Source organism: Triturus cristatus, chromosome 4_2 (assembly GCF_964204655.1).
Source record: "Triturus cristatus chromosome 4_2, aTriCri1.1, whole genome shotgun sequence".
NCBI classification, from domain to species: domain Eukaryota; kingdom Metazoa; phylum Chordata; class Amphibia; order Caudata; family Salamandridae; genus Triturus; species Triturus cristatus.
Genome location: NC_140586.1, coordinates 925,350,534 through 925,362,001, shown reverse-complemented (window position 1 = coordinate 925,362,001; position 11,468 = coordinate 925,350,534). Strand labels below are relative to the sequence as shown.

Below are 11,468 nucleotides of genomic sequence, written 5' to 3'. Positions count from 1 at the left end.
TAGCTTGTTTTGGACGTCTCTGTCTCGGACAGGCAGCTCCAGGCCCTCACCCTGGGGACACTCTGTGCCTCAGGGGACCCCCGCCTAGTAGTGTCTCAGTACCCCGAATGTCATGACGAGAAGGAACGCGTTCGTACACCCCACCCCAAATGAAGGACCAGCCCATGCCGCTTCTGGAGGTCTCAAGCGAGGCTGCCCTCTCCCTCCCCGGACTCTGCCCGTGGGAGCACCTGCGGGAGAGAGTACCTGCGTGCGTCAGGTGTCCCTCGGCAGCCAATAGGGAGCAGGGAGAGCTGCCAGGTGAGTGGTAGGCGAGGGAGGGAGGAGGAAGAGGAGGAATGTGCACCTGCTGCTCCCTGGCAGGATAAACACGGAAACAGAGGCGCGGGCGCTGGGTCAGGACGACTGGGGAGGAAAGCACCGAGAGCGACGAGAAAGTGCTGTAAAGCGCCAAGAGGCGTCGAGAGAGCTCCCAGGGAGCTTGAGAGCGCCAAGAGACGGCTAGAGAGCTCTCAGGGAGCTGCAGAGCCCCAAGACAGGGCAAGAGAGCTCTCGGTGAGCAGGAGAGCGCCACGAGAGTGCGAGAGAGCTCCCAGGGAAGTGCAGAGCGCCAAGAGACGGCGAGAGTGCTCTCAGTGAGCTGGAGAGCACCAAGAGACGAGGAGAGAGCTCTCCGGGAGCAGGAGAACGCCAAGAGACAGCTAACTGCTCGAGAGCTCTCCGGGTGCTGCAGAGCGCCAAGAGGCGGCGAGAGAGCCCCCCTGGAGCTGGAGAGCGCCAAGACAGGGCAAGAGACCTCTCAGTGAGCAGGAGAGCGCCACGGGAGTGCGAGAGAGCTCCCAGGGAACTGCAGAGCGCTAACAGACGTCGAGAGAACTCTCAGGGAGCAGGAGCGCATCAAGAGACGAGGAGAGAGCTCTCAGGGAGCAGGAGAGCGCCAGGAGACAGCGAGAGACCTCTCAGTGAGCAGGAGATCTGCAAGAGACGACGAGAGAGAACCCAGGGCAGGAAGCAGGAAAGCGCCACAAATACTAGCACTGAGACAACACGAGACCTGCTCTGTCACACAGGTAAGAGACAGCGAGTGATGACAAGGCCAGGCTGAAGAGCGAAGAGAGACAGGTGAGGTGTGAGCCTGACAGCAGGCACCGGTGAGGGTGAGACAGGGCAGGGACTGGTGGGAAGAGACTGAGATCTGGGTCAGGTGAGTATCCAAGGCTGACAGCCAAGGCAAGTGAGTATGAGGTGTCAGAGACAGGCGACAAACTCAGAACAGAGACATGTCGGTGTGAGACGGAGTGCAGGCACCGAAGAGGAGACCCACGTCTGACATCACAGACTGTGACGTTGAGACAGCTGCGGACATGTGACGCAGGGAGGAGAGAGTGCCAGCAGAGACAGACGAGGGAGAGATAGAACAGGGACTGTCGTGGAGATGCCACGCTGACATTAAAGACAGACGTGGAGGTAAGACTGACAGCCGAGGCCAGTGAGGCAGGAGGCATCAGAGACAGGTGACAGCGACTCAGAGCAGAGACATGTCAGAGGGAGAATGAGTGCAAAGACAACATGACTCCCAGTGGGAGTCAGACATCAGAGACAGGTGGGATGTGAGAGTGACAGCAGACACAGATGAGGGAGAGACAGGACTGCTGTCCCTGACACGAGGCACAGGCGAGGAGCTAAGACTGACAGCCGAGGTAAGTGAGGCAGGAGGCATCAGAGACAGGTGACAGAGATTCAGAGCAGAGACATGTCAGAGGGAGAATAAGTGCAAAGACAATATGACTCCCAGTGGGAGTCAGACATCAGAGACAGGTGAGATGTGAGAGTGACAGCAGACACAGAAGAGGGAGATACAGGACTGCTGTCCCTGACACGAGGCACAGGCGAGGAGCTAAGACTGACAGCCGAGGCAGTGAGGCAGGAGGTATCAGAGACAGGTGACAGAGACTCAGAGCAGAGACATGTCAGAGGGAGAATGAGTGCAAAGACAATATGACTCCCAGTGGGAGTCAGACATCAGAGACAGGTGAGATGTCAGATGACAGCAGACACAGATGAGGGAGAGACAGGACTGCTGTCACTGACACGAGGCACAGGCGAGGAGCTAAGACTGACAGCCGAGGCATATGAGACAGGAGGTATCAGAGACAGGTGACAGAGATTCAGAGCAGAGGGGTGTGGATGGGGGGGGGGAGGGGGCTGACAACATGGACATGGGAAAAAGACTTACATCAGGACCAGGTGAGGTTGAGACCGAGAAGAGCGAGATGTGAGTGGGCCATGATGCGAGGACTGATGCTCACCCCTGCCAGCTCCTGACACTACTCACTCCCCACTCACTGGCACCCTCTGTCTTGTGCCACGCTGAACCAGAGGCCATCTGAAACAGCATATGTACTTACTGTCCAGAGGGCCTCACTGTCATGTATGTGCCACACAGCACTAGGACCTTGGTGTTACACTAAAGTGGAACTATTACATGCTATAGGCATGGGTGGAACTCGCGGAGATGCTGTAGCTGCCGGTGTTGAGAAATCTCGCCAGGAGGTGGTCAATCGTTCGTTTTTCTCGCTCACACTCGACAACTTACCGTTGGTGAGCCGCACATGACAAAAACTCTGCCACATGGTGGGTGGCGGAGTTTTTACCAAACTCCGTGTTTCAAGCGGAGCTCGGGGTAGGCAAAACTCTTGTAACTCCTCCAGCAGAGCAGAGTTTACCGTCCACCCCTAATGACCACCAAGTCACACTCCCTCATAGAGCAGAAATATTTAAAAACGAATATCTTCAAAAACCAGTACGCTACCCCTGCTGCTTCGCGTGAAAAAGCAGGGACGTGGTTAGTGGTCCCAGTTCCTAAAAGAAGACATCTCTGGTGAAGCCCTCTGGGTCCCAGAACAGGTTCTCTGGACCTTGGTTGCATTATGGACAGACTAGGCCTCAGAGCACACTCTAGGTCAGTATCCTCACTTGACCAATGAAACTCAGGATACAAGTTTCACTTGCAAGGGGGCCTCTCAGGCAGGGTTCTTTACTTCTGCATGGTATTTACTAGAGAACTCCTCGGGTTGTTATAGTGTGTTTCTTGAGGGCAAGGTCATTTTTCAGGAGGAATCCAGGTAAGCTTGAGTTGGGTGAGAGTTGGGGTTTGAACTCATCCAGCTTCCTGTCTCTGAGCCCGGTGTGGGCGTTTTGTTGATTAATGTTCTTTTTGGTAGTAGTGTTTGAGGTGTTCCATGTCTTGAACATAGGAAAACTGTGGGACATATTTACATGAAAACGGCGCAGCCTCCTGCCGCAAACAACTTTGCTGTGCCGAGCTGCGTCATCTTCAAAACACAGGGCTGTGCCGTATTATCATGAATCCGGTGCATCCCTGTGCTCACCCCTGCGCAGGTGCCACACGAGCTGCCAAGTGCCAATGCAGGCACCCTCGCTCCATGGTGCACAGGTGCCTGCGTTGCAGGGATGATTGTGTTTGTGCAGGAGGGGACACCTTACTGCACACAAACAATCCTTAAGGGCATTTGGCTCCTTCTAAGTGTGCTGCAGAACGCAGCTCACATAGAAAGAGCAAAAAATGAGTAGAAATGAAAGTATTTCTCCTCATTGCGCCAATGTAATGTCTTCTTTTGAAAGGCGATGGTTTTTGGCACTGCCTCAGATGTACAGATCCTTGAAAATCTGGAACAGTGTGAAAAAGCCGTGGGTGTTACTGGGATCGCCCACAGCAACACCCATTGCTGTGCACTTTGCCACAGAAAGCTGCATTGCAGAGGGCCATATTTACAAGGCTGTCTTAAGCCTCGCAAAGTGGCTTTCCACGGCCATGTAAATATAGGCTTGCATAGAGCTCCACCGAAGCGTCAAGAAAGTGACGCTCCAGTGGCGCTCGGTGCTTGTAAATATGCCCCAGCGTGTCATTGGCCTATCGGTAAAGGTTGATTCTGTTGTCTGTGAGTGGTGCTCTACAGGGTCGGACTAGGCTGAAAATAGGCTCAGACACCAAAATAAAAGTGTCCCCCATTAGTGAAATAGATACCTCAAAAGTGCGCCATGTTTACGGACTTCAACTGCCTTGAATTTCTAAATTCACGCTGAATAAGTGTTTTGCAAGGTATGGAAGACTGCATGGATTTGAGCTTGCCGCAGGTAATGTTGGTGGTGATATCAGGAAAATGAACAGTAAACACTGGCCCAATAGACCATGAAACAGGCCCACAAACATCCCAAAAAGTGGCCCACACACTGACCTGCCAGACGAGCCCTCCTGGCGCTGACAGATGTACCTGCGGGCCAGTCCGACCCTGAGTCCAGGATGTCTGCGGATGGACCATCTGTTGTTGGTGAGTGTGGAGTCCCAGCACGTTGAAGGGTTCACCTCACAGCTGTGTGTTTTCGTTAGAGCATCGATGTTCATACGGTTTTCCAGAAATGCCCTGAGGTTGCTTCGAAGGGCGGCGGCGTTGGAAGTGGAGGAGGCAGGACGAGGGATGAGTTTGAGGTTTAGGATGTCAACAGAGAAGTCTTGGAAGCCTCTGAGGGTTTGCAGCTCTGATGCTTCCAAGTTGACCTCTCTGTGTTGGGTGGATGCTGAGCTGGGTGGTAGCGGCAGCCAGGTGGTTGGTCCAGTCCAGGGTTTTGGACATTTGACTGATTGCTTAATAATGTTCAGAAGATGAGGTTGAAGGTTTGGATTTTAGAGGGTGTTGTTTGGGCGCCATACTTGGGATTGAGGAGGTTGTCTGGTGTTTCATGTTTGAATTGACGCAGAGGTTGAAGCTACTGAGATGTTTCATGTCACGCTGGTGTTGGATGAATGAGGTGGTAAAGACATCAGATAACTAGTCCATGAAGCCCTTGCTCTGTCTCAGAGGCCTGTAGATGAGGTACCAGGCAGCGGAATGAGGTGCGCAGAGTGGGAAGTGTCATGTGAGGAGCTTCATGTTGGGGTCGCCCACGTGCCTAGGAAGCATCTATGGATGACGCTGAGGCCGCCTCTCTTCTTAGGTCTGTGGTCCACATAGAGGATACTGAAGCCGGTGGCAACAAGGACATCTTGGATGAGTGAGTATGTAGGGTGGACCACGCTTCTGTGATAGTGAGTAAGGGCCCTGGTAGATGATGAGGTCTGGGATGTCTGCAGCATGGGAGTTAGCGGGATGGTTACTGCAGTGGGTCTGTGAGTTGTGAGAATGCAGAGGGAGTGTTTGTGAGGATTGATGGTGAGAGGTGGTGGGCACCACACAGGAGGATTCCCTTGTAGGTAAGTCCCATATTTGCACATTGCTCACCAAGGCAAAGTCCTTTTCCCAATGTACTACTATCAGTGCCAGTTCCTGAGTGTAAACCAGTGCCTGTTATTTACTGCTTACAAGTACCAGCTCCTCACCCTGCCTACCAGTGCCTGCCAACTCCAGCTCCTCACACTGCCTACCAGTGCCTGTCAGTGCCAGCTCCTCACCCTGCCTACCAGTGCCTGCCAGCGCCAGCTCCTGCCACTGCCTGCAGAGTCAAATCCTCACACTGCCTACCAGTGCCTGTCAGTGCCAGCTCCTCACACTGCCTACCAGTGCCTGTCAGTGACAGATCCTCACACTGCTTACCAGTGCCTGCCAGGGCCAGTTTCTCACACTGCCTACAAGTGCCTGTCAATACCAGCTCCTCACACTGCCTACCAATGCCTGCCAGCACCAGCTCCTCACCCTACCTACCAGTGCCTGCCAGTGGCAGCTCCTCACCCTACCTACCAGTGCCTGCCAGTGCCAGCTCCTCACCCTGCCTACCAGTGCCTGTCAGCGCAAGCTCCTCACTCTGCCTACCAGTGCCTGCCAGCACCAGCTCCTCACACTGCTTACCAGTGTCTGCCAGCACCAGCTCCTCACCCTGCCTACCAGTGACTGCCAGCTCCTCACCCAGCATACCAGTGCCTACCAGCACCAGCTCCTCACACTTCCTACCAGTGCCTGTCAGTGCCAGCTCCTCACACTGCCTACCAGTGCCTGACAGCGCTAACTCCTGACACTGCCTGTCAGTGCCAGCTCCCCACACTGCCTACCAGTGCCTGTCAGTGCCAGCTCCTCACACTGCCTTCCAGTGCCTGCCAGCACCAGCTCTTCACACTTCCTACCAGTGCCTGTCAGTGCCAGATCCTTACACTGCCTACTAATGCCTGTCAGCGCCAGCTCCTGACACTGCCTGTCAGTGCCATCTCCTCACACTGCCTACCAGTGCATGTCCGTGCCAGCCCCTCACACTGCCTACCAGTGCTTGTCAGTGCCAGCTCATCACACTGCCTACAAGTCCCTGCCAGTGCCAGCTCCTCACCCTGCCTACCAGTGCCTGCCAGGGCCAGCTCCTCACTCTGCCTACCAGTGCCTACCAGTGCCAGCTCCTCACCCTGCCTACCAGTGCCTGCCAGCGCCAGCTCCTGACACTGCCTGCAGAGCCAGCTCCTCACACTGCCTACCAGTGTCTGTCAGTGCCAGCTTTTCACACTGCCTATCAGTGCCTGTCAGTGCCAGCTCCTTACCCTGCCTACCAGTGCCTGCCAGGGCCAGCTGCTTACCCTACCTACTAGTGCCTGCCAGTGCCTGCTCCCCACCTAACCCTGCCTACCAGTGCCAGCTCCTCTCCCTGCCTACCAGTGCCTGCCAGTGCCAGCTCCTCACCCTGTCTACCAGTGCCTACCAGCGCCAGCTCCTCACACTGCCTATCAGTGCCTGCCAGTGCCAGCTCCTCACACTGCCTACCAGTGCCAGCTCCTCACCCTGCCTACCAGTGCATGCCAGTGCCAGCTCCCCACCTCACCCTGCCTACCAGTGCCAGGTCCTCACCCTGCCTACCAGTGCCTGTCAATTCCAGCTCCTTACCCTGCCTACCAGTGCCTGCCAGGGCCAGCTCCTCACCCTGCCTACCAGGGCCTGCCAGCGCCAGCTCCTCACACTGCCTGCCAGTGCCGGCCATACCAGCTCTTCCCCCTGCCTACCAGTGCCTGCTAGTGCCAGCTCCTCACACTGCCTGCAGTACCAGCTCCTCACACTGCCCATTGCCAGTGTGAGGAGCTGGCTCCTCACACTGCCTGAAGTGCCAGTTCCGCACACTGCCTGCAGTGCCAGCTCCTCACACTGCATGCAGTGCCAGCTCCTCACACTGCCTGCAGTGCCAGCTCCTCACACTGCCTGCAGCGGCAGCTCCTCACTCTGCCTACCAGTGCCTACCAGTGCCAGCTCCTCACCCTGCCTACCAGTGCCTGCCAGCACCAGCTCCTGACACTGCCTGCAGAGCCAGCTCCTCACACTGCCTACCAGTGTCTGTCAGTGCCAGCTCCTCACACTGCCTATCAGTGCCTGCCAGAGCCAGCTCCTTACCCTGCCTACTAGTGCCTGCCAGTGCCTGCTCCCCACCTAACCCTGCCTACCAGTGCTAGCTCCCCACTCACCCTGCCTACCAGTGCCAGCTCCTCACCCTGCCTACCAGTGCCTGTCAATTCCAGCTCCTTACCCTGCCTACCAGTGCCTGCCAGTGCCAGCTCCTCACCCTGCCTACTAGGGCCTGCCAGCGCCAGCTCCTCACACTGCCTGCCAGTGCCGGCCAGTGCCAGCTCTTCATCCTGCCTACCAGTGCCTGCTAGTGCCAGCTCCTCACACTGCCTGCAGTGCCAGCTCCTCACACTGCCCATTGCCAGCTCCTCACACTGCCTGAAGTGCCAGTTCCTCACACTGCCTGCAGTGCCAGCTCCTCACACTGCCTGCAGTGCCAGCTCCTCACACTGCCTGCCGTGCCAGCTCCTCACACTGCCTGCAGCGGCAGCTCCTCACACTGCCTGCAGTGCCAGCTCCTCACACTGCCTGCAGTGCCAGCTCTGCTCACTGCCTGCAGTGCCAGCTCCTCACACTGCCTGCAGTGCCAGCTCCTCACACTGCCTGCAGAGCCATCTCCTCACACTGCCTGCAGTGCCAGCTCCTCACACTGGCTGCCAGTGGCAGCTCCTGACACTGCCTGCAGGGCCAGCTCCTCACACTGCACCCCTGGCCATATCTACATATTGCCTCTGAGTGCCAGGTCCTTGCAGTGCCCACTAGTGGCAGCTCTGTACACTGCCCAGCCCCATTGATACCTTCCTACAGTATTGCCTACGCGGACTGCATGCCAATTTCAGCTCCTCACAGTGCCCACCAATGCCTTCTCCTGGCTCCTACACCCTCCATGCAATGCTTACCTAAGCTACATCTGCAGATTGCCTACCAGTGCCAGCTGCTCCCACTGCCTGCAGTGCCAGCTCCTCACACTACCTGTAGTGCCAGCTCCTCAGGATGCCTGCAGGGCCAACTCCTCACACTTGCTGCCAGTGGCTGTCAGTGCTAGCTCCTCACACTGCCTGCAGTGCCAGCTCCTCACACTGCCTGCAGCGCCAGCTCCTCACACTGGCTGCAGCTCCAGCTCCTCTCACTGCCTGCAGCGTAAGCTCCTCACACTGCCTGAAGTACCAACTCTGCACACTGCCTGCAGCGCCAGCTCCTCACACTGCCTGCAGGGCCAGCTCCTCACACTGCCTGCAGTGCCAGCTCCGCACACTGCCTGCAGCGCCAGCTTCTCACACTGCATGCAGTGCGAGCTCCTCACACTGCATGCAGTGGCAGCTCCGTACACTGCCTGCAGTGCCAGCTCCTCACACTGCCTGCAGTGCCAGCTCCTCACTCTACTTCCCAGTGCCAGCTCCTCACTCTGGCTGCAGGGTCAGCTCCTCACACTGCCTGCAGTGCCAGCTCTGCACACTGCCTGCAGCGCCAGCACCTCACACTGCCTGCAGTGCCAGCTCCTCACACTGCCTGCAGTGCCAGCTCCTCACACTGGCTGCCAGTGGCAGCTCCTGACACTGCCTGCAGGGCCAGCTCCTCACACTGCACCCCTGGCCATATCTACATATTGCCTCTGAGTGCCAGGTCCTTGCAGTGCCCACTAGTGGCAGCTCTGTACACTGCCCAGCCCCATTGATACCTTCCTACAGTATTGCCTACACGGACTGCATGCCAATTCCAGCTCCTTGCAGTGCCCACCAATGCCTTCTCCTGGCTCCAACACCCTCCATGCAATGCTTACCTAAGCTACATCTGCAGATTGCCTACCAGTGCCAGCTGCTCGCACTGCCTGCAGTGCCAGCTCCTCACACTACCTGCAGTGCCAGCTCCTCAGGATGCCTGCAGGGCCAACTCCTCACACTGGCTGCCAGTGGCTGTCAGTGCTAGCTCCTCACACTGCCTGCAGTGCCAGCTCCTCACACTGCCTGCAGCGCCAGCTCCTCACACTGGCTGCAGCGCCAGCTCCTCACACTGCCTGCAGCATCAGCTCCTCACACTGCCTGAAGTACCAACTCTGCACACTGCCTGCAGTGCCAGCTCCTCACACTGCCTGCAGGGCCAGCTCCTCACACTGCCTGCAGTGCCAGCTCCGCACACTGCCTGCAGCGCCAGCTTCTCACACTGCATGCAGTGCGAGCTCCTCACACTGCATGCAGTGCCAGCTCCGCACACTGCCTGCAGTGCCAGCTCCTCACACTGCCTGCAGTGCCAGCTCCTCACTCTACTTCCCAGTGCCAGATCCTCACTCTGGCTGCAGGGTCAGCTCCTTACACTGCCTGCAGTGCCAGCTCTGCACACTGCCTGCAGCGCCAGCACCTCACACTGCCTGCAGTGCCAGCTCCTCACACTGCCTGCAGCGCCAGCTCTTCACACTGCCTGCAGGGCCAGCTCCTCACACTGCCAGCTCCTCACTCTACTTCCCAGTGCCTGTTCCCCACACTGGCTGCAGGGCCAGCTCCTCACACTGCCTGCAGTGCCAGCTCTGCACACTGCCTGCAGCGCCATCTCCTCACTCTACTTCCCAGTGCCAGCTCCTCACACTGCCTGCAGTGCCAGCTCCTCACACTGCCTGCAGCGCCAGCTCTTCACACTGCCTGCAGGGCCAGCTCCTCACACTGCCTGCAGTGCCAGCTCCGCACACTGCCTGCAGCGCCAGCTCCTCACACTGCATGCAGTGCCAGCTCCTCACATTGACAGCTCCTCACTCTACTTCCCAGTGCCAGTTCCCCACACTGGCTGCAGGGCCAGCTCCTCACACTGCCTGAAGTACCAACTCTGCACACTGCCTGCAGCGCCAGCTCCTCACACTGGCTGCAGGGCCAGCTCCTCACACTGCCTGCAGTGCCAGCTCCGCACACTGCCTGCAGCGCCATCTCCTCACTCTACTTCCCAGTGCCAGCTCCTCACACTGCCTGCAGTGCCAGCTCCTCACACTGCCTGCAGCGCCAGCTCTTCACACTGCCTGCAGGGCCAGCTCCTCACACTGCCTGCAGTGCCAGCTCCGCACACTGCCTGCAGCGCCAGCTTCTCACACTGCATGCAGTGCCAGCTCCTCACACTGCCAGCTCCTCACTCTACTTCCCAGTGCCAGTTCCCCACACTGGCTGCAGGGCCAGCTCCTCACGCTGCCTGCAGTGCCAGCTCCGCACACTGCCTGCAGCGCCATCTCCTCACTCTACTTCCCAGTGCCAGCTCCTCACTCTGGCTGCAGGGCCAGCTCCTCACACTGCCTGCAGTGCCAGCTCTGCACACTGCCTGCAGCGCCAGCACCTCACACTGCCTTCAGCGCCAGCTCCTCACACTGCGCCCCTGGCCATATCTACATATTGCTTCTGATTGCCAGGTCCTTGCAGTGCCCACTAGTGGCAGCTCTGAACACTGCCCAGCCCCATTGATAACCTTCCTACAGTATTGCCTACGCGGACTGCATGCCAATTTCAGCTCCTCACAGTGCCCACCAATGCCATCTCCTGGCTCCTACACCCTCCCTGCAGTGCTTACCTAAACTACATCTGCAGATTGCCTACCAGTGCCAGCTGCTCACAATGCCTGCAGTGCTAGCTCCTCACATTGCCTGCAGTGCTAGCTCTTCACAGTGCCCACAACAGCCATCTCCTGGCACCTACACCCTCCATGCAGTGCTTGCCTAAGCCACATCTGCAGATTGCCTACCAGTGCCAGCTGCTCACAGTGCTCATAGTGCCAATATCGCCAACAGTTGTCACAAAACACATAAGTACATAAATAAACCACACAACACTATTGTAAGTGGAGAAATATTGCTGCAGGTTTATTAGCATAAACAATATGCAAACATGGTGGGTTATCTTACGGGCGATCCCAGGGCAGGCCAGCCCCTATGCCGCCTGCCCGTCTGATAAGCCTAGAGTCACCATGGCAACGCCAGATGGTGTATACCAACTATTGGGAGAGGCCACCCCTCCCATCCGTGGACCCCCAGTCCACTTGCTTCACACGCCCCCGCCCCGTGAGGGGTGGGCGGAGCATACATGGCAGCCCCGGTTGCTCAGACCCACAACCACCTGTCGGCTAACGGGGCGCCGCCGTTCTTCCAGGGGACAACGCTAAAACATCCCTGGG

At 57.6% G+C, this 11,468-nt stretch overlaps 1 protein-coding gene across 1 annotated transcript in view; it reads left to right on the top strand.

Annotated features, from left to right (window-relative positions):
* Window positions 1-366: 366 nt before the first annotated feature.
* TMEM125 (transmembrane protein 125) overlaps window positions 367-11,468 on the top strand; it is a 127,491-nt gene continuing 116,389 nt past the window's right edge. The window contains exon 1 of the mRNA XM_085602985.1: window positions 367-1,070. The gene's annotated coding sequence lies outside the window, so the exon portion shown is untranslated. The remainder of the gene's footprint in view (window positions 1,071-11,468) is intronic.